This window comes from Piliocolobus tephrosceles, chromosome 4 (assembly GCF_002776525.5).
Source record: "Piliocolobus tephrosceles isolate RC106 chromosome 4, ASM277652v3, whole genome shotgun sequence".
NCBI classification, from domain to species: domain Eukaryota; kingdom Metazoa; phylum Chordata; class Mammalia; order Primates; family Cercopithecidae; genus Piliocolobus; species Piliocolobus tephrosceles.
In genome coordinates, this window is record NC_045437.1 from 31,198,798 (window position 1) to 31,224,567 (window position 25,770).

Genomic DNA, 25,770 nt, shown 5'->3' on the forward strand with positions numbered 1-25,770 from the left:
GATGATATACCTAATGTAAATGGGAGATATACCTAATGTAAATGACGAGTTGATGGGTGTAGCACACCAACGTAGCACATGTATACATATATAACAAACCTGCACATTGTGCACATGTACCCTAGAATGTAAAGTAGAATACAAATATAGATATATATATATTTTTAAAGATTTATCTCATTTGATCATTAGTTGGTCTAAATAAGGAGTGATCAAAAAGCAAGAAACATGAACTCTTCAGGAATATTTGCTTTTGAGAAATATCTGCTAGTGTTTCAAAACTTTGATAGCCTCATGAAGTGGATTCAACTCTTAGATGATTTTGAGACAAAGAAAGAACATTCTATGTGTTAGAGGAAGACGCTTCAGATCACTGCTGCACTGACTTCTTCCAGTGTACATAATCCAAAGATAGTGGAGCCGAAAGGTGGTCACTGATGTGTGGGCATCATTGAGATGAGATCACTGCAAGTTATTATCTCTCGAATATCTTCCATACCTTTCTTCTATGTGCTGTGCTATTCTATTTATTGTTTTCAAAAGTGTATCTTTTAGGGCTGTGAGCGGTGACTCACCTGTAATCCCAGCACTTTGGGAGACTGACGCAGGTGAATCACTCGAGGTCAGGAGTTCGAGACCAGCCTGGCCAACATGGTGAAACCTGTCTTTACTAAAAATACAAAATTAGCCAGGTTTGGTGGCGGGCACCTATAATTCCAGCTACTTAGGAGGCTGAGGCAGGAGAATCGCTTGAACCCGGGAAGCAGAGATTGCAGTGAGCCGAGATCGTGCCACTGCACTCCAACCTGGGCAACAAGAGTGACACTGCGTCTCAAAAAAAAAAAAAAAGGTATCTTTTAGCTTCAAGGACCCTGCCTTACTGACCAGAAGATAAGAATTCATCTAGGGACAGTTACATGAACTCATCTTCTCAGTCTCCATTTCTAGAGCTGATGTTTAACTTTTCATCAATTGCACTGAGAAAACGAGAGCTTCGGTGTCTGGGGTTGGGTCAGCATCTCTAACTAGCACAGCCCCTAACACCTAGTGAAAACTCAACAAGATGTTTGTTGAGTGACATAAGCCTTCCTTCTGAAAATGCAAGTCTTGGGTTTGTGTATCTTCCTTCACTGGTCCTGACTCAGTCCTATTATTTCCGGCAGGCGCATCACTCATTGAGAATGTAGTCATAAACCCTTGTGGGTCTCAATTTGGAATGTCCATGATTGTCCACCTAAAAATAAATAGAAGTATTATGTGTTAAGTGTTTTTTAAATCTGCTATGTTTGCAAAAAGAATTCTGCGTTGGTGCTCCTAATTTACCAGTCTGACTGAGATGTTTTGAAATAGAGTAAAATGTATCTTAACTAAAAAACAGCACAGTAGTGGTATTTTTGTAAGCTTGTTTCAATGTTTTCTCTATAAACCAATAGTAATTTTAGTGGCTTTTTTTGTTTTTAGACAGTCTTGATCTGTGGCCCAGGCTGGAGCACAGTGGCATGATTTTGGCTCCCTCCATCTCCAGGGTCCAGGCAATTCTCTTGCCTCAGCCTGCCAAGTAGCTGGGATTATAGATGTGCACCACCACGCCTGGCTAATTTTTATATTGTAAAGGCAGAGATTCGCCGTGTTGGCCAGGCTGGTTTCGAACTCCTGACCTCAAGTGATCCACCTGCCTCGGCCTCCCAAAGTGCTAGGATTATAGGTGTGAGCCACTGAGCCTGGCCAATTTCATTGTATGTAAGGGAAAAATCCATGATTTTTGCAAATGTCCCCAACTTGATCTAAATCCCCCTTTCTTTTACAACCTCTCCTAGACATGGTGCTCTAATGACAAAAGCAGAGAGGTAGGCAAACATTTTTTATCATCCCCTCTAGAAATTTTGTTTAGAAAAGTGTACCTCATCTGTTCAGGATTAGTAAAATAAATCATGTAGGCTGGGCAAGGTGGCTCATGCCTGTAGTCCCAGCACTTTGGAAGGCCCAGGCGGATGGATCACTTGAGGTCAGGAGTTCAAGACCAACCTGGCCAACATGGTGAAACCTGGTCTCTACAAAAATACAAAAATTAGCCGGGCATGATGGCAGGTGCCTGTAATCCCAGCTACTCTGGAGGCTGAGATGAGAGAATCGTTTGAATCTAGGAGGCGGAGGTTGCAGTGAGCCAAGATTGTGTGTGCCATTGCACTCCAGACTGGGCGACTGAGCGAAACAGTCTAAGAATTAAAATTAAAATTAATAAATCATGTAGATTAATCCACTTCTGGAAGAAGAGGAAAGGTGTACTTGAGTTAGTTCCTGTTGTGTAATAAGATTCTATATTGAAATCTCAAAGAGAATATAAGCCTGGATCCCTCCCCACGAAATGCAGACCCTCCACACCTGTGCAGTGCATGCTTGATGGTCTCATACACACACATTGCTGATGAGAAGCTCCAAGCCCAGTAGGTGAAGAGACTCCCTTTGGGTATCAGGAGCAGAGTCAGGACAAGCAGCTAGGCCTCTGGAGTGACTGGAGCATTCTTGCCAGGGAACAGCAAACTCCCACCTGCCAGCTATGAAGGTTTTATATTTTTAAAAGATCATGGGCCAGGCGTGGTGGTTCATGCCTGTAATCCCAGCACTTTGGGAGGTCGAGGTGGGTGGATCACGAGGTCAGGAGATCGAGACCATCCTGGCTAACACGGTGAAACCCCATCTCTACTAAAAATACAAAAAATTAGCCAGGCGTGGTGGCAGGCGCCTGTAGTCCCAGCTACTCAGGAGGCTGAGGCAGGAGAATGGCGTGATCCCGGGAGGCGGAGCTTGCAGTAAGCCGAGATCGTGCCACTGCACTCCAGCCTGGATAATGCAGTCTCCCTCTGCACTCGATGGAACGAGACTCCGTCTCAAAAAAAAAAAAAAAAAAAATTGTGGGCTGGTTACGGTGGCTCATGCCTGTAATCCCAGCACTTTGGGAGGCCGAGGTGGGCAGATCACCTGAGGTCAGGATTTCTAGACTAGCCTGGCCAACATGGTGAAACCCCGTCTCTACTGAAAATACAAAAATTGGGGGGGATGGGGGAGGGATAGCATTAGGAGATATACCTAATATAAATGACGAGTTGATGGGTGCAGCAAACCAACGTGGCACATGTGTACATAGTAACAAACCTGCATGTTGTGCACATGCACCCTAGAACTTAAAGTATAATAAAAAAAATAAAATAAATAAAAGTACAAAAATGAGCTGGGTGTGGTGGAAGGCACCTGTAATCCCAGCTACTTGGGTGGCTGAGGCAGGAAAATCCCTTGAACCCGGGAGCAGAGGTTCCAGTGAGCCGAGATCGCACCATTGCACTCCAGCCTGGGCAAAAAGGTAGAAACTCCATCTCAAAAAAGTAAAAACTAAAAATAAAAAAAAAAAAGATAAAAAGATCATAAAGAACATGAGGCCAAGCACAGTGGCTCACACCTGTAATCCCAACACTTTGGGAGGCTGAGGTGGGCGGATCACTTAAGGTCAGGAGTTTAAGACCAGCCTGGCCAACGTGGTGAAGCCATGTTTCTACTAAAAATACAAAAAATTAGCCAGGCATGGTGGTCCACGCCTGTAGTCCCAGCTACTCGGGAGGCTGAGGCAGGAGAATTGCTTGAACTTGGGAGGCAGAGGTTGCAATGAGCCGAGATCGTGCCACTGTACTCCAGCCTGGGTGACAGAGTGAGACTCTGTCTCAAAAAAAAAAAAAAAAAAAAAAATTGGCCAGGCATGATGGTGTGTGCCTGTAGTCCCAGCTGCTTGTGAGGCTGAGATGGGAGATCACCTGAGCCCAGTAGATAGAGGCTGCAGTGAGCTGAGATTGCACCACTGTACTCTAGCCTGGGTAAGTAACATAGTAAAATCCTGTCTCAAAAATAAAAAGCAAAAAGTAAATGAAGTAAGACTAAAGAAACTAAGATGAACAGCTAAAAAAGAAAGCAAGAAAAAATATATATACATATGTTATTTGTAAAGTTTGGAAACAGATAAAATACATAAAATTCTGTGAGGTCTTCAATCCGTAAAAAATGAAATTATATTAAAAATTATATTCTGTGTTTTACAGGATGGGAAACATCACACACCAGGGCCTGTCATGGGGTGTGGGGAGGGGGGAGGGATAGCATTAGGAGATACACCTAATGTAAATGACGAGTTAATGGGTGCAGCACACCAACATGGCACATGTGTACATATGTAACAAACCTGCACATTGTGCACACGTACCCTAGAACTTAAAAGTATTCAAAAAACAAAAAAAAAAGAGCTACAAGAGAACAAGCAAAAAAAAAAAAAAAAAGGCATCAACAAGAGTGTAGGTAATTATAAAATTGAGTGACAGGGCATTCATTATGGTATTAGCTTTATTGTTGTGTATGGTTAAAAGTTTTTATAATAAAATGTTTTTAAAAAGTGAACAGCAAATGATAGGCACTTGAGTCCTCGCTTGACCACAGAGTAAGCTGTGTGATCTCTGGAAAGTTCCTTAACTATACAGAGAAAATTTTGGTTAGTGTAGATAATCTATAGGGTGCTCTCTCCCGCTCTTGATTTCTATAACACTTTTTTTTTTTTCAGTTATATTATTCATAGAATTTTACACTCAGAGATCTGGGGGAGACCCAAGAAATCAGTCAGTAAGATCCAGACTTAAATTCCAGGTCTCATACACACTTGCTTTGGAGAAGTCACTTAAATACCTGAGGCTCAGTTTAATCCTCTGTAAACTAGGAATAATTACTATTATTTTTCAGAGATCGGTAAAGACAAGATATGGAATGTACTCAAATGTAGACCCAGCACCCTGTAGGCACTTAATAAATATAAAGTATTGCAAAAAAAAAAAATTGTATTCTGTGTTTTAATATTTTATGGACCCCAGGTATATTTTATTACTATTTTTTTTTTTTTATTTTTTTTTGAGATGGAGTCTGGCACTGTCGCCCAGGCTAGAGTGCAGTGGCATGATCCCGGCTCACTGCAACCTCCGCCTCCCGGGTTCAAGCACTTCTCCTGCCTCAGCCTCCCAAGTAGCTGGGATTACAGGCACCCACCATCACAAACAGCTAATTTTTGTATTTTTATTAGAGATGGGTTTTCGTCATGTTGGCCAGGCTGGTCTTGAACTCCTGACCTCAAGTGATCCACCTGCCTCAGCCTCCCAAAGTGCTGGTATTACAGGCGTGAACCACTGTGCTGGGCTGAGGTATATTTTAATCCTCAGAAACCCATGGAGCTGGAAATGCTCCTCAAAGAGATCCGTATAATCACGTGGCTCAGCAGCATAAATAGCCTCTCAACTCTGGAATCACAGTTTAAAGATTTTGATAATTAACTCTCCTTTTCTACTTTGAAAAAGAAGCCCAAATTCAAACAGGTAAACAGTCATGTCAGTTTGCAGGTGAGTTTTCAAAAGCTGATCTGGAGGCATTGTTCGCTGAAAATAAATTAAATAGAACAAAGGCTAGGCAAACAAGTCATCGTCATTTTCTTCAGAAGGCCATGGTTTTCAGTGGTAGTTTTTCATTGACCAGAGTAGGCCAATATCGATGTAAATGTAACTCTAAAACCTCCCTGCCACTCTCACGTTACAGCACAGCCAGGGCATCTAGGCGAGCCACAGAGAATTCCAGGTCTGGGGCATTCCCAGGAGGCCAGGTCTGTGAACACATTCTGGACACCTGGCTTAGCTGACCTCCACATCAATTCTGTTGTGAGAGTTTCTTCATCTTCATCATCCTTAAGAGTCTCTAATGGATTGGGAGAGAGGGCTCAGCCTCTGCATCCCCCATCCTCCAATGTGGCTTCTCAGCATGCGTCCCTCCTGCCTTCCAGATCATCTGACCTACAGGGACCCCAGAAGCTCTCACCAAAAAGAGATTTGGGTGCCTGTTCTGCATACAGGTTGCCCTTTCCTGCCATCCCTGCATTGTTGTTAACTGCAGAAAGACAGGAAAAGGTCGTCACTTTTGAGTTCCTTCAGTTTGCTTTCAGTTCTTTTACTCCCCTCCAGAGGTCATCTTTGAAGACGAGTTCTGTTGACAGGCGGTGCAAAATCTTAATTTATCTTTGTAGTACTCTTTGAAGAGGACTTCAGAGATCAAAGCAAACAGTAAGACGAATGTTTGCTTTAGTGATCTTTTATCGTTTTATCCTTTGTAATGACCACAGAAGAGAAAGGAGTTTGCACATAAGTTATAATCATGTCAAGGGACAATGTGGTAAAAGAAAAAAAAAAACAACAGATTTTAAGAACTCATTGGTGTTACTATAGAGTAAATAACTGGCAAATATTTGGTTCATGAGTGCATTTAAGGTTTAGAACTGAGATCTACTGCCTAAGAGACAGGAACCTGAGCTTTTAGGTAGAAGGGAGATGGAATATAATAAGGGAGATGGAATATAATCTTTATTTTCAAGAAACTTAGGCCGGACATGGTGGCCCATGCCTGTAATCCCAGCACTTTGGGAGGCTGAGGTGGGCTGATCTCTTGAGCATCACAAGTTCAAGACCAGCCTGAGCAACATGGCAAAACCCTATGATATGGTTTGGCTGTGTTCCCACCCATATCTCCTCTTGAATTGCAGTTCCTATAATCCCCATGTGGAGTGGGAGAGACCTGGTGGGAGGTAATTGAATAATGGGAGCAGTTAATCTCCTGCTGCTGTTCTTCTGACAGTGAGCTCTCACGAGATCTGATGGTTATTTATTTACTTATTTATTTAGAGATAGAGTCTTGCTCTGTCGCCCAGGCTGGACTGCAGTGGCATGATGTTGGCTCGCTGCAAGCTCCGCCCTCCGGGTTCACACCATTCTCCTGCCTCAGCTTCCTGAGCAGCTGGGACTACAGGTGCCCGCCACCATGCCCAGCTAATTTTTGTATTTTTAGTAGAGATGGGGTTTCACTGTGTTAGCCAGGATGGTCTTGATCTCCTGACTTCGTGATCCTCCCGCCTCGGCCTCCCAAAGTGCTGGGATTACAGGCGTGAGCCACTGCGCCCAGCCAAGATCTGATGGTTTTACAAAGGGTTTTTCCCTCTTTGCTCAGCACTTCTTGCCATCATGTGAAGAAGGATATGTTTGCTTCCCCTTCTGCAATGATTGTAAGTTTCCTGAGGCCCCCCAGCCATGTGGAACTGTGAGCCAATTAAACCTCTTTCCTTTATAAATTACCCATTCCCAGGCAGTTCTTCAGAGCAGCATGAGAATGGACTAGTACACCCTGTATCTACCAAAAAATACAGAAATTAGCCAGGCATGGTGGCACGCACCTGTACTCCCAGCTACTCAGAATGCTGAGGTGTGAGGATCACCTGAGCCTAGGGAAGCAGGAAGGTTGAGACTGCAGTGAGCCGTAATCATGCCAATGCACTCCAGCCTGGGTGAGACCATGTTTAAAACAAAACAAAAAACCTCATTTTATTCCGAAGGTTTCTTTGGTTGGGGGAAAAAAACCCTGAAAGTTTAATTACAATGGGCCTTGCAAATGCTATTTATTAGTCATTTTCATTATAGATAGATAGATAGATAGATAGATAGATAGACAGACAGACAGACAGTCCAGAGGTCTTTTATTTTTTTAACAGCTATTATGCCATGAATTCATAGGGAATGGGTTCCAGCAGCTCAGGCTACTTCTCACTGGTTCTCACAAAATGTGCTTCTCTGAGTGGAGCAGGCTGGCGCTTCAGTTGAACCCAGTTACCTTTCTCTTTGGCTTCTTTCTTTTTCTGATCATTTTCCTCACACGTTTCAGGAAGCTATCTCGACTCTTAGAGTGCTTAATGTCCTCAATATGTACATTAATTCTCTTGGCAAGAATCTCGCCCTTAACTTGTTTGTTTACGACAGTGCCAACAGCATGCTGGGGAACGTTGTAGACTCTTCCAGTTTTGCCATGGTAACACCTGTGGGGCGTTCCTTTTTGAACATTACTCACTGCCTTGATGCCTACAATATCACCTTTCTTATAGATTCGCATATACATGGCCAAAGGAATAACTCTATGTTTTCTTAAAGGCCTGGAGAACATACCGGGTACCTCTCCTCTTTCCCTTTGTGTTAGTCATTTTGGCGAATTACTGGAGGATGGCGGTTCCACTCATTATGTTTTTGAAGCCTCATTTTGGTTTATGTTTTAAAGTATGTTATCAAAAGGAAAAACATTTAAATTATAAAAGCACTATCTACTCAATTCAGTAAGGCATCCAGTGGTGGGATGTCACTAATATCTCGTCTATTTTGTCCTGAACTTTCTCCATGCACACGTGTAGGCATGCACACACACACAAACACACACATCTACAAAAATGGTTTGCTTGGGCCACACACATCTGTGGGTATGAAGTTAATGAGTCCTGATTCCACTACTTAACTAATGTGTGACCTTGGGTTATTTCTTAACCCCACAAAGCCAGGCTTTCCCTAACTGTAAAATGGAATTAAGAAAAATACCCAGCCAGATACAGTGGCTCACACCTGTAATCCCAGCACTTTGGGAGGCCGAGGTGGGCGGATCACGAGGTCAAGAAATCGAAACCATCCTGGCTAACATGGTGAAACTCCGTCTCTACTAAAAATACAAAAATTAGCCAGACGTGGTGGTGGGCACCTGTAATCCCAGCTGCTCGGGAGGTGGAGGCAGGAGAATCACTTGAACTCAGGAGGCAGAGGTTGCAGTGAGCCAAGATTGCACCACTGCACTCCAGCTTGGCAACACACCAACACCACAACCAAAAAAAAAAAAAAAAAAAAAAAAAGAACAATACCTAACTCCTAAGACGATGAGAGAGGAAATGAGGATCTGCATGTGAAGGCTTATCACAGGGACTGACATGCCATGAACACTTAATGAAGGTGAGCCGTTAATTTGTAACTTTCTCTTGTCACTTTAAAAAAACATAGCTTGATAAGCCTTTTGGTAGCTTTGAAAAACTACCAGTTCTCCTCCATTTCATCCCTGTCTTAGCAGGGATTTGCATATATATTTGAACTCTTCTACACAAGTTAGAATCCTGAACCTACAATTACAGTCATTGTTAATATAATGTTTATGCATACTTACAGTTATTTGCCAGCCCATTTTAGCTCACAACACCTCTGCGACGTAATTGTCATTATCCCCAGTTACAAAGGAGAGAATCCAGGCTGGTAAAGGAGAGCTGAGATCTAAATCCTGGCCTCCTATCTCCACAGCCTCCGTTCTTCTTACCCGACCACTCATTCTGACACAGCCTATCCCCAGTCAACAGCACAGCCTTCCAAAGGCACTGGGATAAGTCTGAAAGCAGTTTCCTGGCCCGAATCTGACTGGCTCCTAATAGAGCAACTGCTATCTGCTAGGCAGGGAAGGCCCCCTGGACCAGAAATTAAGAAACCTGGGTTCCTGGAAGTTCCCACATCCTTCTCACAGTTTCATCACTTGCGGAGTAGGTATAATAATATCGATCATTCCTTCCTTGTGGGATGAAGTGATAGCCAGATAAAAGTGATAATACTAACAATATGACACGAGTTTAAGAAGGTATAGAAGTCTTTTGTGACTATGTACTGATACTTTTATGACTAATTACTAATACTTTCATTACTAGTTACTATGAACCAATAATAATGAAAGTTTTTGTTTTTTTACTACCCCCCCTTTTTTTTTTCCTTTTTTCTTTTTGAGACAGAATTTTGCTTTTGTTGCCCAGGCTGGAGTGCAATGGTGCGATCTTGGCTCACTGCCACCTCTGCCTCCTGGGTTCAAGTGATTCTCCTGTCTCAGCCTCCAGAGTAGCTGGGATTACAGGCATGCACCACCACACCCGGCTAATTTTGTATTTTTAGTAGAAACAGGGTTTCACCATGTTGGTCAGGCTGGTCTCGAACCCTGTCTCAGGTGATCCTCCCACCTCGGCCTCCCAAAATGCTGAGATTACAGGCGTGAGCCACTATGCCCGGCCTACCACCCTTGTTTTTAATGATATTCTTCATGACTCTGGTAATTCAAAGTGTTTTCTCACCCTGGGCATATCAACAACAACCTTTTTTTTTTTAGATGGAGTCTTGCTGTGTCACCCAGGCTGGAGTACAGTGGCACAGTCTCAGCTTACTGCAACTTCCACCTCCTGGGTTCAAGCAGCTCTCCTGCCTCAGCCTCTCAAGTAGCTGGGATTACAGGTGCCCACCACAATGGCCGGCTAATTTTTGTATTTTTTAGTAGAGATGGGGTTCCACCATGTTGGCCAGGCTGGTCTCAAACTCCTGACCTCAAGTGTCCGCCTGCCTTAGCCTCCCAAAGTGCTGGGATTACAGGCATGAGCCACCGCGCCCAGCCGTTAACAACTTTCTCTTGATCTCATCGTGTCCTTCATTCCATGTTAACCAGCGTGCCCGAGTTTCCACCAGATCTTCCTTGCTACCCTGGTTCCCTCTCCGAGTCTCCCACACAGTGCTCCATGTGTAAACTGGAAAGTAGTCATAACAGGGTTACAGCTCCCCTTCATACCCTTCCCTCACAGACATGCATTTATAAATGGGCTAAACTCCACACTCCTTGGGGTTAAAGTGAGGTGGGTCCTTTGTACAGTGTCATGTGTAAACAGTGTGGCTTTTGAGATGGCCCCTAAAGCCTGGAGAGGAAGCCACGTTTTTCATTTGTGAGAAGGTTATTCAAGGTTCTATCTGGTCCTTTGCTTTTCCCAATTAGGAGCTTTTTCAGCTTATGGAGAGCAATGGTGGACCAAGTAAGATCAGAACTGAGGCTGGAGTCCTAAAGTTGCTTTTCTGGAGGATTTCCTAGAGTTGGAGAACATGGAATAATTAGAAAGGGGCATCTGATTCTTGAGGTCAATTTGGAAGAATTGAGGGAGCTACCTACCCTCAATTCAGTGTTTCCTGAATGTGGTTCATTGACTTGTAAAGGGGAGACATTTTGATATATCATTTTAAGAGAGCAAGTCAAGGTGAAGCACTCAATTGAATGGTAATTGCTTGGGAAGGGAAGAAGGGTCAAAGTGGTTGAACTTAATGATGCAAAAAGAACGATCATGAGAAAGAGAATTATAAACAGAGAGAGAGAGAGGTTAGGCAAAGATGAGGGACTTCAAGTTAGCTATGAAGAAAATGATTAGAAACCTATTCTTGGAAGCAGATGTCCATCAGAGTGAGAAACAGAGACCACAAAGGAATATCTTCAAGCTTCTCAACTTTTAACAATGTGCATATGTTTTGTTTGCCACATATTTACCTCTTACTGAGTATAGAAATGATTTTTGTCAAGACCAGTAGTAAGGACTTGGTTGTTATAAAATAAGATTGTCAGCTTTAGTAAATGAAAAATTCCATGTGATTTTTGGGATCTACTTGGAGTAAAATAATTACTCATTTTTCATCTGTGATTCAAATTTAACTGGGTCTCCTGTATTTTATCTGGCAATGTTAGTATAAACCTGTGTAAGGAAAGGCACCAGCCCCTGCTAGATGAAGGTTTGCAGGGGAAAGGAACAGCCTCTGGGATACTATCCAGTTTTAACTCTCCTTTATAGAGAGCCCTTCATGGTAACACAGCACTCACTATTATAAAGCCATCTGACGGCCGGGTGTGGGCCTGGCCTAGAGGTGAGCAATGGCTGTAATTGATTTTATGCTTCTGAGTTAACGTTGCCCAATGCCCAGTTCTCAGGGATAGGTCAAAGCAGAAGACCTCTGTGAGCGAGAACAAGTTTCTTTGGTGCAAGAAACAGGGCAAGGGGAACGTATTAGTCCGTTTTCACACTGCTATGAATACCCGAGACTGGGTAATTCATACAGGAAAGAGGTTTAATTGATTCACAGTTCTGCATGGCTGGTGGGGGGAGTGCAGGAAATGTACAATCATGGCGGAAGGCAAAGGAGAAGCAAGTACCCTCTTCACAAGGAGCCAGGAAAAAGAGCGAAGGGGGAAGAGCCCCTTGTAACACCATCAGATTTCATGAGAACTCACTCACTATCATGAGAACAGCATGGAGGAAACCATCCCCATGATCCAATCACCTCCCACCAGGTTCCCTCCCCTGACACATGGCGAGTACATTTTGAGATGAGATTTGGATGGGGACACAGCCAAACCATGTCAGGGAAGATGGAGCAGGTACAGGCAAGGGTGCTTTTGTCTTATGCCTTGGAAGAGAAACCATGGAAAAATCGTTATCCTATGCAATTGACAGGAATATGTATTAATGGGATTAAGGTTGGGTAAGATTCTGTATCCAGTTAGTAGGAGTTCATGAATGCTTCTTGCAGATGGGGAGACTCTTTTATTTTATTTTATTTTATTTTATTTTATTTTATTTTATTTTATTTTATTTTTTATTTTGAGACATAGGCTTACTCTATTACCCAGGCTGAAGTACAGTGGCATGATCTCAGCTCGATGCAACCTCTTCCTCCCAGTTTCAAGCGATTCGCCTGCTTCAGCCTCCTGAGTAGCTGGGATTAAAGGTGTGTGCCACCACGCCCAGCTAATTTTTGTATTTTTGGTAGAGATGGGGTTTCACCATGTTGGCCAGACTGGTCTCAAACTCCCAATGTCAGGTGATTGGCCCGCCTTGGCCTGCCTAAGTGCTGGGATTACAGGCGTGAGCCACTGCACCCGGCCTGTTTTGTTTTATTTTCAAATAAAACAATAAAGTACTGTGTTTTCTATAAAGTAAACAGGATATCAGATGGGAGGGAGTAACCACTCCACACAAGTCAGATCACCACTGGAAAACTTTCAAGATGTTTGGGAAGGAGGCTCTTTAAGCCAAGCCCAGGTCTTGACTGGCTGAAATAGTGGAATAAGCTGGGCGACAGTGGGAGGAAAGGGCAATGTAAGATATTTAGGGGGCTGTGAAGACTAGATTCAAAGTCTATGCTTTGTATGAAAGGAAGTGAGCAGCACTCTATACCTTGGAGCAACTCAAGTGTAAAAGGAGTACGGTAATTGGTGAAAAGAAATTGCTGCAGGCAGCAACGGCAGAGAGGATGCGGGAGGGGTGAGGATGGGGCCCTAGTGGTGAGGAATCTAGCAAAAGGAAATTATTTTTGTACATAAGAAATTCTATTGTTCAACATGCACCAGCCAACCCTTTACTGAGAGCTTTATCACCTGTGGCCTCTGAGGATCCAGAGACGAGTGAATTCCAGTATCTGCCCTCCAGGGATCGACAATCTAGCAGAAGGAGAGAGCCTGTAAACAGAGCAACTCTGGAGTTTTATTTGACAAAAGGGAAGTGCTGGCCCACAGCGAGTCACTTTGGCCAGGCACCATCTTTTCCTGCCTGGATTCATGTGACAGCTTCCTCACCCCTCTTTCTACCTCTGCCCAGCTGGTCTTCTGGGATGCGCTCCTCCTTGAATTCAGTGTAATCTCTCTCCCTCCCCTCTCTCTCTTTCTTCTCTCTCTCTCTCTCTACATTTTGAGATGGAGTTTCTCTCTCTCTTTCTCTTCTTTTTTGAGATGGAGTTTCACTCTTGTTGCCCAGGCTGGAGTGCAATGGTGTGATCTCAGCTCCCTGTGATCTCCGCCTCCTGGGTTCAAGCAATTCTCCTGTCTCAGCCTCCTGAGTACCTGGGATTACAGGCATCTGCCACCATGCCCAGCTAATTTTTGTATTTTTGATAGAGACAGGGTTTCACTGTGTTGGATAGGCTGGTCTCGTACTCCTGACCTCAAGCTATCTGCCTGCATTGGCCTCCCAAAGTGCTTGGATCACAGGCGTCAGCCACTGCGCCCAGCCCAAAATATTTTAAAGTAAGTTTCAAAAAATAAAGAGTCAGTAGGGACATTCCAGGCAAGGTGATGACCATCAGAAAAGTTCATGAGTGAATTCACAGGTCGTCTTTTCTTGGTGTGAGCTGAGTCCATGTAAATGGATGTCTGGGAACTTAAGTGTCAGAGATTCTTTTTCATTAAGGGCTGCGTGAGTGAACTGATGTCTTTCTTCATCTGTACAATGGGGATAATAGTGTCTGCCACATGGGCTTCTGGGGGAGGATTAAAAGCAAATTTAGCGGATCACGAGGTCAGGAGATCGAGACCATCCTGGCTAACATGATGAAACCCCGTCTCTACTAAAAATACAAAGAATTAGTCGGGTGTGGTGGGCGCCTGTAGTCCCAGCTACTAGGGAGGCTGAGGCAGGAGAATGGCGTGAACCCGGGAGGCGGAGCTTGCAGTGAGCCAAGATTGTGCCATTGCACTCCAGCCTGGGCGACAGAGCCAGACTCCATCTCAAAAATAAAAAAAAAGCATGATGCCTGAGACGTAGTTAATGTCCAATTAACATTAACTGTGGTTATTTTTACTATTGTTATTGTTAATATTAGAGTGCAAATAGTTATTTTCCCATTGCCTAGTTCTGTACCCGATTTATAGTAGGCATTCAATATGCAGTTGCAGGAACGAATGCATTTGAGTCTCTTGATTTGTACTCATTTGTTCAACAAATATTTATTGGGCACTTGTATATGCTAGGCATAGTTCTAGGGCCTGGGAATAAAACAGTGTCGGTCCATGTCACCTTTCCCTATAAGAGCTTAATGTCTACAAGGGTAAGCAGACAGATGGATGGGCAGTGGGGATGCTACTTGGGCACCAAGGAGGGCTCTGAATATGTTCTAGGGAAGGGGTCACCTTCTCCCTGGAGAAAGTGCTATCTAAACTGAGTCCTGAGAGTTGAGTAGGAATTGGCAGGTGATAGTGGTTACAGTGGGAAGGACAACCTCAGTTTCAGTATGTTCAGAGGCCCAAGGTAAGAAAGAACCTGTCTTGTTATGCACAGCTTGGGCAGGTGGTTTAGTTCAGGACATCTCCCAGAGATGCTTCAAGATGACTGGACACTACAGTTCAGTTTTACATTTTCTCATATACAACTGCACACAAATTATTCATGTTTTCAAGACTGTGAAAGGTAGAAATGGAAGAAGATATTGTTACCACGTAAGTAGAATGGGAGATGAGAAGAATTCTCTCTCTCTTTCTCTCTCTCCATCAGATGCCAGTAAGCAATCAGATTATCAAATATCTCCAGACATTGTCAAATGTCCCTGTGGGGGTAGGGAAAGGGTGTGTAAAATAACACCTGATTGAGAATCACTGGCTTACAATATTAGGCATCATCCTAGACACAGCCTCTCCTCCTCAACAAGCCTTTAAGGCAGATGGTTTAAATATAAGGACAGGAAATGTCAAATGACCTACCCAGAATCTCATGGATAATCATTATGGGATTTGGACTTTAAACCCAGGTCTTTCTTATTCCACTACATCTCCACACTGCCATATAACACACAGTTCCAACACCGAAGGAACTTCAGAACTATTTGGAGAGGTGTGGTGTGAACCAATAAGTTTCAGTATGTTCCCTGGAGAATGAGTGATGTGAGCACTCAGAAGAGAGAGGTAACAGTGGGAGGGAGGTCAGGGAACATGTCCTGCAGAGATTAGAATGTTCTTTGCATATTTGTGGGCAAACAGTGAGTTTGTGCCGAGAAGTGGCAGGAAGTAAGATCCGGACCGATAGCATTGGGTAGCAGTTAAGAGCAAACACTGGTTCCAAATAGACTCTCAGTTCCAGCTCCTCTACTTATTAGTTGTGTGACCATGAGCTACTTAGGTAATCAATTTCATTGCCTATAAAATGGGTTGCTGTAATAATAGTACATATTCTAAGATTGTAATAAGGATTTAATGACCTAATATGTAAAAGACTTAGAACAGGTCTTGGCATCCTGTATATGTTCGATAGATGCTAGCTACTTAGTACCTGGTTCTGTTGGACTTCAAATAGAGTTTAGAATCTATATTGTAAATAATAGCAGCTTTTGAATCAAGGCCTGCAAAGATGTTCCATAGGCACCACAATCTCCCTTCCTGTGTGCACTGGAAGATCACAAATTAGTATATCTTTGGGTCAGAAACCAGTCTCTGGTTCCATCTGATTCCATGAACTGTTCTGTTCCTAGGGATCTATGTCAAATGATTCAGCCCCTCTGTGGTGGCTTTGGGTTTGAAGCATTTTGTTTGTTTGGTTGGTTTTTTGTTGTTGTTGTTGTTGTTGTTTTTTAGATGGAGTCTCGCTCTGTCACCCAGGCTGGAGTACAGTGGCGCAATCTCGCCTCACTGCAACCACCGCCTCCCAGGTTCAAGTGATTCTCCTGCCTCAGCCTCCCAAGCAGCTGGGATTACAGGCGTGCACCACTGCACCTGGCTAATTTTTTGTATTTTTAGTAGAGACAGGGTTTCACCATGTTGGCCAGGCTGGTCTCAAACTCCTGACCTCTGGTGATCCACCCACCTTGGCCTCCCAAAGTGCTGGGATTAGAGGCGTGAGCCACCATGCCTGGCCGGGTTTGAAGCATTGAGGACATCTTCCCAACAGAGCTGCAAAGAGGGAAAGAGACACGGGCATCTGTTCAGGCTTCATTCACTCATCCATCCATTCACTCAACATTTACTGAATACCTTTTAAATTCTGGGCATCATGTTTCCATTAACTACATCTGGAACACCAATAAGTCACCACCCCGCCTGTGTGTCAGCCGAAAGTTGATTGGATAGAATTGTCATTGTTTAGTTTCAGGGCAATTCAAAGTTATATTTGTGGATTGTGTCAGAATCCTGAGGTTTTTTCTCATGCTTTGCTTGGTGCCACTGCTGGGCTTTGTGTTTGTGGAGAGCTTGTGGCCCTGGATGTGGTCAAGGATCTTCTCCTGGGAATTTCCGCTTTCTTCCTCTCTTCAGCTGTTTATAGCTGCATAAGGTTTAGATCTGTTAGCAAACACTTGTATAATTATGCCCCTCTCTGTTTACAGATTCAGGATAAATTGTCCTAATGGGAAAATATCTGTCCTTTAGAGTAATTTGGATCAAGGCTTTTTATTTTTTGTTTGTGTCTGCTTCACTTGCCTTTCTAAAAATCATTTTGCTGTCTGTTTCACTCATGAATCATCTACTGTTGATATACAACAGCACTCAATAAACCTCGTTAAAAATCTTGTCTTGATCTAAAAGTAGTTGACATTGGGGAAATATGTGACCCCTCCATATGCTGTCTCATAGATACTGAATTGAAGGAAACATGGGATTGTAAGGCTCTTTGGGGACATCTGATAAGCCCACAGAAATGACCAGCCAGAGGTCTGTGTTGAGCTGTGACATGAGTCTCTGTTCTGTAGGGTGGGGTTTGTTAAAGCTGTCAGGAATAAAGCCTACTTTAAAAGATACCAAGTGAAATTTAGAAGACGACAAGAGGGTAAAACTGATTACTATGCTAAGAAACGCTTGGTGATAGAGGATAAAAATAAGTACAACACACCCAAATACAGGATGAGAGTTCGCGTAACAGAGATATCATTTGTCAGATTGCTTATGCCCATGTAGAAGGGGATATGATAGTCTGCACAGCTTATGCACACAAACTGCCAAAATTTGGTGTGAAGGTTGGCTGACAAATTCTGCTGCAGCATATTGTACTGGCCTGCCTCTGGCCCGCGGGCTTCTCTGTGGGTTTGGCATGAGCAAGATCTAGGAAGGCCAAGTGGAGGTGACTGGAGATGAATACAATGTGGAAAGCATTGATGGCCAGCCAGGTGCCTTTACCTGCTATTTGGATGCAGGCCTTGCCAGAACTACCACTGACAATACAGTTTTGGAGGCCCTGAAGGAAGCTGGGAATGGAGGCTTGTCTATTCCTTGCAGTACCAAACGATTTCCTGGTTATGATTTTGAAAGCAAGGAATTTAATGCAGAAGTGCATTGGAAGCACATCATGTGTCATAATGCTGCCGATTACATGCGTTACCTAATGGAAGATGAAGATGCTTACCAGAAACCGTTCTCTCAACACATAAAGAACAGCGTAACTCCAGACATGACGGGGATGTATAAGAAGGCTCATGCTGGCCGGACACGGTGGCTCAAGCCTGTAATCCCAGCACTTTGGGAGGCCGAGACGGGCGGATCACGAGGTCAGGAGATCGAGACCATCCTGGCTAACACGGTGAAACCCCGTTTCTACTAAAAATACAAAAACTAGCTGGGCGAGGTGGCGGGCGCCTGTAGTCTCAGCTACTCGGGAGGCTGAGGCAGGAGAATGGCGTAAACCCGGGAGGCGGAGCTTGCAGTGAGCTGAGATCCGGCCACTGCACTCCAGTCCGGGCGACAGAGCAAGACTCCGCCTCAAAAAAAAAGAAGGCTCATGCTGCTATGCAAGAGAATCCAGTCTAAGAGAAGAAGCCCAAGAAAGAAGTTGAAAAGCAGAGGTGGAACTATCCCAAAATGTCCCTTGCCCAGAAGAAAGATCAGGTAGCTCAAAAGCAGGCAAGCTTCCTCAGAGCTCAGAAGCAGGCTGCTGAGACCCAAACCAAACAATTTTCTATGAAGATTTTTCAGGTAAAGACAATCAACTTATTGACTAAGCAGCTGAAGAAAAAGAAAAAGGAAATGACTGACCAGAACCTTGACCACCATGCTGGAAACCTCATTTCAGTTCACGTGTTTTAGGGCATCACAATCATAAAGCATTTGTATTCATTCATTCCACAGTCACAGAAGACCTACTGTATGCAAAATTAGATTATAACTGAATAACTAAATGTATAAAGGTGAAATTTGATTTGAATTCTTCAGCTTTGTAGGAGATAGCAATGCACCCCTCCTGTCAGAAAGGGCCAGGCGCAGTGGCTCAAGGCTATAATCCCTGCACTTTGGGAGACTGAGGTGGGCAGATCACCTGAGATCAGGAGTTTGAGACCAGTCTGGCCAACATGGTGAAACCCCGTCTCTACTAAAAATACAAAAACCAGCTGGGTGTGGTGGCAGGTACCTGTAATCCCAGCTACTCGGGAGGCTGAGGCAGGAAAATCGCTTGAACCCTGGAGGTGGAGGTCGCAGAGAGCCAAGATAGTGCCTTTGCACTCCAGCCTGGGCAACAGAGCAAGACTCTATCAACATAAAACAAAAAAAGGCCGGGCGCCGTGGCTCACGCCTGTAATCCCAGCACTTTGGGAGGCCAAGGCGGGCAGATCACGAGGTCAGGAGATCAAGACCATCCTGGCTAACACGGTGAAACCCCGTCTCTACTAAAAACACAAAAAATTAAATGGGCATTGTGGTGGGTGCCTATAGTCCCAGCTATTTGGGAGGCTGAGGCAGGAGAAGGGCACGAACCCGGGAGGTGAAGCTTGCAGTGAGCCGAGATTGCGCCATGAATTCTTTTTGCAATGTTTCCTCCCTCTGAATAGCTACAAATACCTAATGATAAGAGGCAGTGGTGTAATGATTAAGCACACCCTTTTGAGTCAGACCAAATGGGTTTGAATCAGGACTCCAACATTTATTAGCCGTGTTACTTAACCTCCTTGTGACTCAGTTTCCTTGTGTTAGAATAAGACTAATAATTATACCCACTTCACAGGGCTACTGCCAAAAAACTGAGATAATCTACATAAAGTACTTAGCACAGTGCCCAATATAATTACAGTAAGAGCTTAATAAGTCATAACTATTATTATCATTATCATCATCATGAACTAATTATTTAGACCCATTAAAAAGCAATACGTCTTGTACACAGAACAGGAGCGAAGCTATGAAATATACTTATTAGGCTGGACGCGGTGGCTCACGCCTGTAATCCTAGCAGTTTGGGAGGCCGAGGCGGGTGGATCACTTGAGGTCAGGAGTTTGAGATCTGCCTGACCAACATGGTGAAACTCTGTCTCTACTAAAAATGCAAAAATTAGCCAGGTGTGGTGGTACACACTTGTGGTCCCAGCTACTCTGGAGGCTGAGGCAGAAGAATTGCTTGAACCGGGGATGCGGAGGTTGCAGTGAGCCGAGATTGTCCCATTGCACTCAAACCTGGGTGACACAGTGAGACTCCATCTCTCTCTCTCTCTCTCTCTATATATATATATACACATATATACACACATCATCTAGTCAGTGTCCACAGTTGGGCATATTCTTAGCGATGCCCAACCTAATAAAGAAAACAAAGGTCCGATGTTTTGCGGGAATATTACATTCTCATGGCACCTTGTTTGTGAGTTAGGGAACATAGAGGTTCAGGATCTTTAATCCCACATATGATGGAATAACAGTGGAATGCTGTAGTTCTAGAAGGGAATAGAAGGAGTTTTCTAGCCTCACTTCTGCTTAAACATGCAAAACTATCACTTAGGATGGAGTCCAATACATGGAGATTGCACAGTGACACCAGATGAGACTATGCTAAGGTGAAGTCAGTTACCATTAGGATTAAGCAAGTCATCTTTACATTGTATCCAAATTCTTTTTTTTTTTTTTTTGAGACGGAGTCTCACTCTGTAGCCCAGGCTGGAGTGCAGTGGCGCCATCTCGGCTCACTGCAAGCTCCGCCTCTTGGGTTCAAGTGATTCTTCTGCCTCAGCCTCCTGAGTAGCTGGGACTACAGGCGCCTGCCACCACGCCTGGCTAATTTTTTGTATTTTTAGTAGAGACAGGGTTTCACCGTGTTAGCCAGGATGGTCTCGATCTCCTGACCTCGTGATCCGCCCGCCTCAGCCTCCCAAAGTGCTGGGATTATTGGCGTGAGCCACTGCGCCTGGCCTCCCAAATTCTAACGTTGTATTTTGAGTCTCTTACCTCTTTTGTCCTCTGTAGAGATGATGAACAGCTGGTCGGTATCCTCTTTATAATAACCCTTCAAGTAGGAAAAGGCTGTTAAGTTTGCTTTAGGTACTTTTTTTCACTCTAGACTAAACAACTCCACATCCTTTAACCTCCCCTCGTAGGTTCTATTTTCTATCTCTTTAATCATTTAGGTTCTCCTTTGGAACCTTTCCAGTGTCTCCACATCTTCCTTACAATAAGAGGCATCAGATTGGACATTCCCCACCACCCACCAGTAAGAGTCTGTCTGCTGTCAAATTCTTTATTATGGGGTAGGGAGAAGGGGGGCACTTCCCTTTCCTGTCAAACTCCTACCAACAAAAATTCACCGCAGCACTGCACTGCCTATTTCTTATCAGTGCAACATGCAGATTCCTATTAAATGCATGATGTGGTGTGATCCTCACCACTTTGTCAGTTTTGCTTGAATCTAGACATTAAGCCCCATTTGTGCCTGTCATTTTGATCATCACCCCTGAGGATACCACTTTGAAATCAGCCATCATGCTGAACTCAAAACTGTTTTTAATGAACCGTTTCCTTAATGTGTGAAAGCTACTTTGGATTCTCTTAATGTATCAGCAGTTCCCACTCAAATTAATGTTATTTGTAGACTCTGGGTGTGCATATAGCAATTTCAAGGATTATTTAAACCAGACCCAAGACAAAATCGTAGACCACATTTTAAGCACCCCTTTGTTTACTGGGCCATTGATCTCTTTTCCAGACAGCAGTGAAACCCCGGTTAGGGAAAAGACGTACCAGATCATATCTTTCTGGCCTGCTGATGAGAATGGCATATGCATGCAAAAGCTTTCCTGAAAATAAGGTATTATGCAGATGTGGTCACATTTTTTTTTTTCTCCCTGAGATGGAGTCTTGCTCTGTTGCCCAGGCTGAAGTGTAGTGGCGTATTCTCGGCTCACTGCAACCTCCGCCTCCCAGGTTGAAGTGATTCTCGTGCCTCAGCCTCCTGAGTAGCTGGGATGATAGGTACCCACCACCACACCTGGCTAATTTTTATATTTTTAGTAGAGGGGTTTCACCACGTTGGGCAAGCTGGTCTTGAGCTCCTGACCTCGTGATCTGCCCGCCTTGGCCTCCCAAAGTGCTGGGATCATAGGCGTGAGCCACCGCGTCCAGCATGTGATCCCATTTTCAATTTCCAGCACTTACACGCCCTAAACTGAGCTTAGGCAACAAAGATGAGGACAGGGGCAGAATATTTCTTTGTATTATACTTAAAACTATACATTTATTTTTATTATTATTTTTATTTATTTTCTTTATTTTTGAGACTGAGCATTGCTGTGTCGCCCAGACTGGATTGCAGTGGTGCAATGTCGGCTCACTGCAACCTCCACCTCCCGGGTTCAAGCAATTCTCCTTCCTCAGCTTCCCGAGCAGAATAGCTGGGACCACAGGCGCCCGCCAACTCGCCTGGCTAATTTTTGTATTTTTAATAGAGATGGGGTTTTGCCATGTTGGCCAGGCTGCTCTCAAACTCCTGACCTCAAGTGATCCACCCACCTTGGCCTCCTAAAATGCTGGGATTACAGGCATGAGCCACCTTACGCCTGGACTGTATTATGTATTTATTTATTTTTTTTGAGTTGGAGTCTTACTCTGTAGCCCAGGCTGGAGTGCAGTGGTGGGATCTCGGCTTACTGCAAACTCCGCGTTCCGGGTTCAAGCAATTCTCCTGCCTCAGCCTCCCTAGTAGCTGGGATTACAGGCGCCCACCACCACACTCAGCTGATTTTTGTATTTTTAGCAAAGATGGGGTTTCACCATGTTGGTCAGGCTGGTCTCGAATGCCTGACCTCAAGTGATCCACGCACCTTGACCTCCCAAAGTGTTGGGATTACAGGCGTGAGCTACTGTGCCTGGCCCATACATTTACTTTAAACAGCATTGATGTGCACATCATTAATTATGTACCTGGATCGAAGGAGTGGAGAAAGAAGTTAAAATATTGGAAACTGTTGTGGAAAAAACACTCAGAAAGGAAGCGAAGGAGCACTGCTCAGATTATTAGAAAATTATTCAATTTGAACTTAATTCCCATAAAACATATAGGATGCTAATGAAAGACTACCACCTCGGCAGCAGAGTGGGAAAAGGGAAGGGGGAGGAGCCAACATTCATTGAGACCCTTATAATATGTGTAAGCCAGACGCTTTGTGTTAGAGCATTCTAATACCCTTGGCTTTTTCTAAAATCATCAGCCTAATTTGCTTTGACCCAGGAATTGTGATGTTTGGCGGACTGGCCTACAAAGCTTGTTCTCACTGGGCACATGTAGTATTCTCCTAAATTCCATGAGGTATTGTTGGTTGCAGTACCCAAACCTTCTTGAAATAAACCTTATCCTGGGGTTCTGTTTCCTTTTAATTCTTCCAAAAGAGGAATACCATGACCTGACACTCCTTGCCTGTTTCTGGGTTGGCTGTTGTGCCGACCTGAATGAAGCAACTAGGGGTAATTCCAGGACTGGTAATGATAATTATTTACTGTGTGCTCTGGGGCTGCTTCTGAGAGTGGGCAGATTTCCAGCCCAGGCTTGACATGGGTTGGCCCCTCCTGGGCTTTAATCACCCATTCCAGTGGCAGTAATGGTACTGGAATTGAAGCTTTCTTTTGCCTCCTCCATTAAAATTAATTGCTTCGAATTCCACCAGATCTGTCTGTTGCAAAGCTCATTTACTTTTAGGGGCTGCTGGATGCCCACAACCACAACGAGGGCTTAGAGACAGAGGGGTGGAGTGGGACTGGGGTGTGACTCTAATACGAACCCCAAGGAGTGGAGTGTGTGCCTGCCTGTGCAAGTCCTGGGACGGAGGCCCAGGGCTTGAGTGAGTTTGTTTGCACTGAGATTGGTGCCATCAACCTCAGGAGCTCTCCATACCTCTAGCTCAGGTCCCTGGGAGCTCCACCCTGGATGCCTTTTGAAGCCAGGTGAAATATGTTTTGAGCAGACGTTCCATAAGGGCTTGGGGTTTGGCACCAGCGACGCTTTTACTTTTCAACAAGTGTCAGGAGTGGAAAAATGGAAGAGAATACAGCTGAAGTTTTGAAAAGCAATGAAATGTGGGGTGACTCCCCCTCCCGCTGCCAGCCCCCGTCCCCTGCTTTAAGAAAAGCAAACACTCTTTTCCTGTCTTATTTGTGTTCCCATTAATTTTAGACAGGAAGCCTCAGTGGGTGTGATGTAAACAATTCGGCCTCGTGGTTCGGGCTTCCTCATCAGTTTGCAGCTGGAGCGATGGCTGCAGGGCCCTGGCCCACTCAGGCCTCCTGGGGGAGGGCTTGTTGAATGAACCCCACAGAAGGTGGGAGGGGTAGGGGAGCGGGAGAAGGTATAAAGGAAATGCTTCAGGCGTGCGGTCACCGGCGATTGTAATTCAGTGGTGGTAACTTTGGTTACTCCAGTAGAAAGGCTCTGACCGGGGATTTCTGGAAAGTTCCCTGACATCCTGCCCCGTGCCATGGTTGTGATTTTCGTTGGGGGCTCCACCCCCGTAAGAACCCAGACTGCCGCCGATTATGAAACGGAGTGGTCATGAAGTGAATTGATGTGGGGAGGTGGAGCTTCTTGCAGTGGCTCGGAGGGAGAACTTTTGGTGCAAGCGAGGGTCTAGGGTAGGGCGCTTTTTCCTCTAAGCTGCTCCGGGTTTGCCCCAGGAAGCTCTCGAGCCCTCGGTGTAAACAAAGGTGTCTGGATGAGAAGCCCCAAACTCCCTGAAATCCTCCCCAGGGCGGTTTCCTTTCCCGGCGAGGGGAGTGACCGGGGAGGGGATCCTGGAATGCTGTGGGGTTTTGACAAGTGAGCCGGGGAGTGGCGAGCCGAGTTTAGGATTGCATTACAGGCTTTTCCTAACCTCCTCCACCGCGGCGCGGAGGGAGGAGGGGGGGTCCTCCCACAGACGTGGAGCCGGCGGAGAGCAGCCCTCGGGAAGTCCTGCAGGAGCTGCGTTCCAGGAGGGCAGCTGGCAGCCGCCCCAGGCCCCCGGGCCGCCTGCAGGTGATTAGGCTAATGAGCTGCCCCGGGGGCGCGGAGCCCGGCCCGGCGAGCGGATTACCCGGCGCCCAGCTGCTGCCGGCGGAGACTCCCAGGAGCTCCGGAGAGGGGGTCGGAGAGGAACCCTCCGAAGGTGACTTCAGAAGTGGAGGTAAGAAATTGGCTTCTCAGGCGAAAGCCTCAGGTTTCCCGGTCTGATCCAGGTTGGGGTGCAGATTGGGGCTGAATCCACAAACGTGGAGATTTAGCCACAGCCTCGGAGGCACGGAGCCGCCACCTAAGCGTCTGCCCTTCTGGTCTCCCGGATCACTGGGGTGTGTTGTTTTTAAAGTGGGGGATTTGCGTGTTGCGAGACGGTTTGTGTTCCTCGGGAGGACTAAGTGACTTGGAGCTGGTTTGTCAATGGCTGGACGGAAGGAGGCGCCCCGGGTGTGTGTGACGGACAGGGAAGGGCTGCGCCGAGGGGCAGGTAGTAGGGGGCTCCAGAGCCACGGCGGTTTCAGAACCTTGGGGGCTGTGCCGTTGAAGCCCCGGTAGGAGCGGGGGGGCATGGCAGCAGCCCGGGGAATCTGTCATACGGTCCCCATCCCTCGCTAGCAGGAGAATGAGGCGGAGCAAAGCTGCCTTCTTTACCCGCGGCAACTGTGGATGATCTCACACGAGGTCGTGATCGCCTTTGGGGACAGATCTTTGCCCCCAAATTACTAAACAGCCTGCTTGGAAAACAGCCCCACCACTGATTCACAAAATGTTTTGATTATGGGATCCACAAATCAAAGATATTTAAAGATACAGGATGTTTGAAAAGAGAGTGACATTTTCTGTCCTGTAGCTCCTCTCTACTAGGTAGTTTATAAACACTGTAAGTGAAATGAAGTCAGTCTTGTCTCATGAGATGGAGGGAAAGAAGGAGGTAACTACAGCTGTCATCCTGTGAACCATGTCTGGGAGAAAAAGACAATGTAAACAGTAAACAAATGCTTTTCATAGAAATAGGCTAGGCTGAGTTTGATATCGTAAGGGGATATAATAAACTCTAAATAATATAGAAATATCTTTTAAATACATTT

At 45.0% G+C, this 25,770-nt stretch overlaps 1 protein-coding gene and 1 pseudogene across 1 annotated transcript in view; both read left to right on the forward strand.

Annotated features, from left to right (window-relative positions):
* Positions 1-25,770, forward strand: part of PDZD2 (PDZ domain containing 2) — a 324,103-nt gene that overhangs the window by 36,724 nt on the left and 261,609 nt on the right. The gene's annotated exons all lie outside the window — the stretch shown is intronic.
* LOC116418760 lies at positions 12,124-18,528 on the forward strand (annotated as a pseudogene).